The sequence below is a fragment of the Cebus imitator genome, unplaced genomic scaffold (assembly GCF_001604975.1).
Source record: "Cebus imitator isolate Cc_AM_T3 unplaced genomic scaffold, Cebus_imitator-1.0 Scaffold181, whole genome shotgun sequence".
NCBI classification, from domain to species: domain Eukaryota; kingdom Metazoa; phylum Chordata; class Mammalia; order Primates; family Cebidae; genus Cebus; species Cebus imitator.
This window is the reverse complement of record NW_016107496.1, coordinates 1003842-1009118: the sequence shown is the minus strand read 5'-3', so window position 1 is coordinate 1009118 and position 5277 is coordinate 1003842.

The following is a 5277-nucleotide window of genomic DNA, read 5'->3' as shown; positions in this document are numbered from 1 at the left end:
GTTCAACACCCACCTATGAGTGAGAACATGTGGTGTTTGATTTTCTGTTCTTGTGTCAGTTTGCTGAGAATGATGGTTTCCAGGTTCATCCATGTCCCTACAAAGGACATGAACTCATCGTTATTTATGGCTGCATAGTATTCCATGGTGTATATGTGCCACATTTTCCCTGTCCAGTCTATCATCGATGGGCATTTGGGTGTTTCTTCTCTGTTCTAAAGATTCTTCATCTAAGTGGTTCACACCTATAATCCCAGCGCTTTGGGAGGCTGATACGGGAGGATCACTTGAGGTCAGGAGTTCAAGACCAGCCTGGCCAACATGGTGAAACCCTGTTTCTACTAAAAATACAAAAATTAGCCTGGTGTAATGGGGCATGCCTGTAGTCCCAACTACTTGGGAGACTGACACAGAAGAATCACTTGAACCCAGGAGGTGGAGGCTGCAGTGAGCTGAGATTGTGCCACTGCCCTCCAGCCTGTGTGTGAAGTGAGACTCCATTTCAAAAATTAATAATAAAATAATAAAATAAAATAATAAAGCTTCTTCATCAAGAAGATCTCTCAAAACAAAAACAAAAACCAGAAAAAGAGAGAGAGAGAGAGAAGATCCCTCAGCCTCTCTCCGGCTCTAGCATCTCATGATACTGGCATGTAGAAACTTCTGCTGCCTCACTATGACCAAATCATGTGTGCCACAAGCTGGGGTGTGACCCAGCTGCCAGAATAGGCTGATATCATCCTAGATATTCCTTCTATATAACAGTGCTCAAAGCTAGACAGGTGAGTAATCTCACCATCCTCTTCACTGGTCACCCCGTGTAATATCTTTGTTGTTGTTGCTGATTTTTTTATTTTTTTTAATTAATTTATTTTTTTTTTTGAGACAGAGTCTTGCACTGTTGCCCAGGCTGGAGTGCAGTGGCACAATCTCAGCTCACTGCAGCCTCCACTTCCTGGTTTGATCGATCCTCCCACCTCAACCTCCCAAGTAGCTGGGACTACAGGCATGCCACAATATCTAGCTAATTCTTATATTTTTTGTAGAGACAGGGTTTTGCCATGTTGCCCAGGCTGATCTCCAACTCCTGAGCTCAGGCTATCCACCCACCTTGGCCTCCCAAAGTCCTGAGATTATGTATGGGTGTGAGCCACCACACCTGGCCTGTGTAATCTCTTTTTTTTTTTTGAAAGACAGACTCTGTCTCCCAGGCTGGAGTGCAGTGGCACAATCTCAGCTCACTGTTACCTCTCCCTCCTGGGTTCATGCGATTTTCCTGCCTCAGCCTCCTGAACAGCTGGGACTGCAGGCGCATGCCACCATGCCCAGTTATTTTTTTGTATTTTTAGTAGAGACGAGGTTTCACTGTGTTAGCCAGGAGGGTCTCCATCTCCTGACTTTGTGATCAGCCCGCCTCAGCCTCCCAAAGTGCTGGGATTACAGGCGTGAGCCACCGCCCCCGGCTAGCTGGTGTAATCTCTCCCATTCCCTCCTTTCCCCTCCCCTTTCCCCTTCCCCCTCCTCCCTTCTCCCTTCCCTCCTCTCCTCTTCCTCCTTCCCCTTTCCCTTCTTTCTTTGTTTTTGTTTTTATTTTGAGATGGAGTCTCACTGTGTCACCCAGGTTAGAGTGCAATGATGCGATCTCGGCTCACTGCAACCTCTGCCTCCTGGGTTCAAGTGATTCTCCTGCCTCAGCCTCCTGAGTAGCTGGGATTACAGGTGCCCACCACCATGCCCAGCTAATTTTTGTATTTTTAATAGAGATGGGGTTTCACCATATTGTCAGGGTGGTCTCGAACTCCTCACCTCATGATCCACCTGCCTCGGCCTCCCAAAGTGATAGGATTACAAGTGTGAGCTACAACACCGGTCCTGTGTAATCTCTTATCCAGTTTGGGCACCTCGCTTCAAGAGGAACATAGACAATGGAGTTTTCTCTAAGGGGTGAGGGAAGTGATAAGGAGTACTAGGCAGAGTATCTCAGAGAACTGAGGATGTTTAGCCTAGAAAAGAGGCCAAGCACGGTGGCTCACGCCTGTAATCCCAGCATTTTGGGAAGCCAAGGCAGGTGGATCATGAGGTCAGGAGTTTGACACCAGCCTGGCCAACATGGTGAATGTAAGGGTAGCAGAGAGAAAGGAGAATAGACCCAATGTCGGGCAAGCAAGTTTTATTAACCTGCTGGGCTGCCCCATAACAATTAGAGGAGCTTACAAAACGAGGGGTTTATATAGGGTGAGAGAAGCATAAGGGGGTTTTAGGACTGAGGTAATTTATCTGCTGATAACAGGCACAGAGATAGTTTGTTAACTTGTAACTGACCTACAATACACTATCCTGTGATTTTTGTGGCAGCAGTCTTTTTTAAAAAACAGAGAAACTAGGAGTTTTTTTTACAGAAATTTATAAGTATTGATAACCAACATATGTTTTCCCTGTCCTCCTTCAAGCTGCCCATGCTGCCCAGATGGCTGTAATCAGGCTTTGCTCAATGGTAGCACATCTGGCAGCCTTGATGTGGCACCTAGGTAGGGGTTCAGGAATGCAGCTGCAGAGCAATTGGAAGGCGGAAGGGGTCAGCCTGCGTGGAAGGGGTTTTCTTGTCCTTAACAAGAAACAACAAACCTCATCTCTACTAAAAACACAAAAATTAGCTGGGCATGGTGGTGCATGCTTATAGTCCCAGCTACTTGGGAGGCTGAGACAGGAGAATTGTTTGAACCAGGACCAGGGAGGTGGAGGTTTCAGTGAGCTGAGATCATGCCACTACACTCCAGCTTAGGTGACAGAGGGGGAAAAAAGTTAGCTAAAAAAAGCTCTTTCCAAAGACCCAGAAAGTCCTGGAAACAAAATCACCCTGAAAGTAGTCTTAGAGTAGGCAGGAAGCTTTTTTTATTTACTTCTTTTTTTTTTTAAGACAGAGTCTAGCTCTGTTGCCCACACTAGAGTGTAGTGGCGCGATCTCGGCTCACTGCAACCTCTGCCTCCCAGGTTCAAGCAATTCTCTTGTCTCAGCCTCCAGAGTACCTGGGATTACAGGTGCCTGCCACTATACCCAGCTAATTTTTGTATTTTTAGTAGAGACAGGGTTTCACTGTGTTAACCAGGCTGGTCTCAAACTCCTGACCTCATGATCCGCCCACCTTGACTTCCCAAAGTGCTGTAGTTACAAGTGTTAGCCACTGCGCCTGGCCTCTCTTTTTTTCCTTTCCTTCCTTCCTTTCTCTCTGTCTCTTTCTTTCTTCTTTCTTTTCTTTCTTTCTTTCTTTTTTTTTTTTTTAAGATAGGGTTTCACCATGATGGCCAGGCTGGTTTTGAACTCCTGACCTCAGATGATGCACTCACCTCGGCCTTCCAAAGTGCCAGGATTACAGGCATAAGCCACCACACCCCGCCTCTTTCTTCTTTCTTTCTATAAAAACTGTGTTGCCCAGGCTAGAATGCAGTGGTGCCATGATAGCTCACTGCAGCCTCGATCTCCCGGGCTCAAGTGATTCTCCTGCTTCAGCCTCCTGAGTAGCTAGGACTACAGGGGCACATTACCACACCTGGCTAATTTTATAAATTTATTTTAGAGATAGGGTCATGTGTTACCCAGGCTGCTCTTTAACTCCTGGCCTCAAACGTAGCTTGCTGCCACCCAAAATGTTGGAATTACAGGCAGGAGTCACTGCCCTTGGCCTCACAAACATTGTTTAAGTGTTTGTTTGTTTATTTGAGATGGAGTCTTGCTCTGTTGCCCAGGCTGGAGTGCAATGGTGTGATCTTGGCTCGCTGCAACCTCCACCTCCTGGGTTCAAGCGATTCTCCTGCCTCAGTCTCCTGAGTAGCTGGGATTACAGGTGCCCGCCACCACACCCAGCTAATTTGCTCTATTTTTTAGTAGAGACAGGGTTTTACCATGTTGGTCAGGCTGGTCTCCAACTCCTGACCTCAGGTGATCCACCCACCTCGGCCTCCCAAAGTGCTGCGATTACAGAGCCACCGCACGCGGCCCTGTTTAAGAGTTTATTATGAGAACTGCACTGGGTTAAGTATTGAGGGGGAAAAAAAGGGCGTAAATTAGAAGCCAAATATGTGTTTCTAACCCTTACAGAGGAAAGGAAAGGAGGAAAAGAGAAAAGACATAAATGAAGGTAAAGATAAACAATATAAATATTTAAATGACAGCTCAAGAGAACAAATATCATGAAACAATGCATAAATGGCCAATTTTTTTTTTTTTTTTGAGATGGAATTTTGCTCTTGTCATCCAGGGTGGAGTGCAATGGCTCGATCTAGGCTCACTGTAACCTCCCTCCTGGGTTCAAGTGATTCTCCTGCCTCAGCCTCCTAAGTAGCTGGGATTACAGGCGCGCGCCACCACGCCCGACTAACGTGGTGAAACCCAGTCTCTACTAAAAGTACAAAAATTAGCCGGGCATGGTGGCACACGCTTATAATCTGAGCTACTCGGGAGGCTGAGGTCAGAGAATCCCTTTAACCTGGGAGGCACAGGTTGCAGTGAGCCAAGATCGCGCCATTACACTACAGCCTAGGTGACTGAGGGAGACTCTGTCTCAAACTAAAAAAAAAAAAAGAAGAATTTAGAGGAGGTCAGGGCCGGGCATGGTGGGTCACGCCTTTAATTTAGCACTTTGGGAGGCTGAGGCTGGTGGATCGCTTCAGGTCAGGAGTTCTGGCCAACATGGTGAAACCCTGTCTCTACTAAAAACACAAAAAATTAGCCAGGCGTGGTGGCAGGCCCTGTAATCCCAGCTATTGGGAGGCTGAGGCAGGAGAATTGCTTGAACCTGGGAGACAGATGTTGCAGTGAGCCGAGATTGTGCCATTACACAAGAGCAAAACTTCGTCTCAAAAAAAAAAAAAAGAATTTAGAGGAGGTCTGGCCTATTGGCTCATGAGTGTAATCCCAGAACTTTGGGAGACCAAGGTGGGCAGACTGCTTGAGCCCAGGAGTTCAAGACCAGCCTGGGCAACATAGCAGAAACACTGAGTATTCTAGTGCCCACCTGTGATCCCAGCTGCTCAAGAGGGTGAGATGGGAGAATCCCTTGAGCTTGGGAGTTGGAGGCTGCAGTGAGCCATGACACACCACTGTAAGCCAGCTTGGGTGACAGAGTGAGACCTTGTCTCAAAAATAAACTTGGCTGCGGCTGGGCGCGGTGGCTCACGCCTGTAATCCCAGCACTTTGGGAGGCCGAGGTGGGTGGATCACGAGGTCAAGAGATCGAGACCATCCTGGTCAACATGGTGAAACCCCGTCTCTACTAAAAA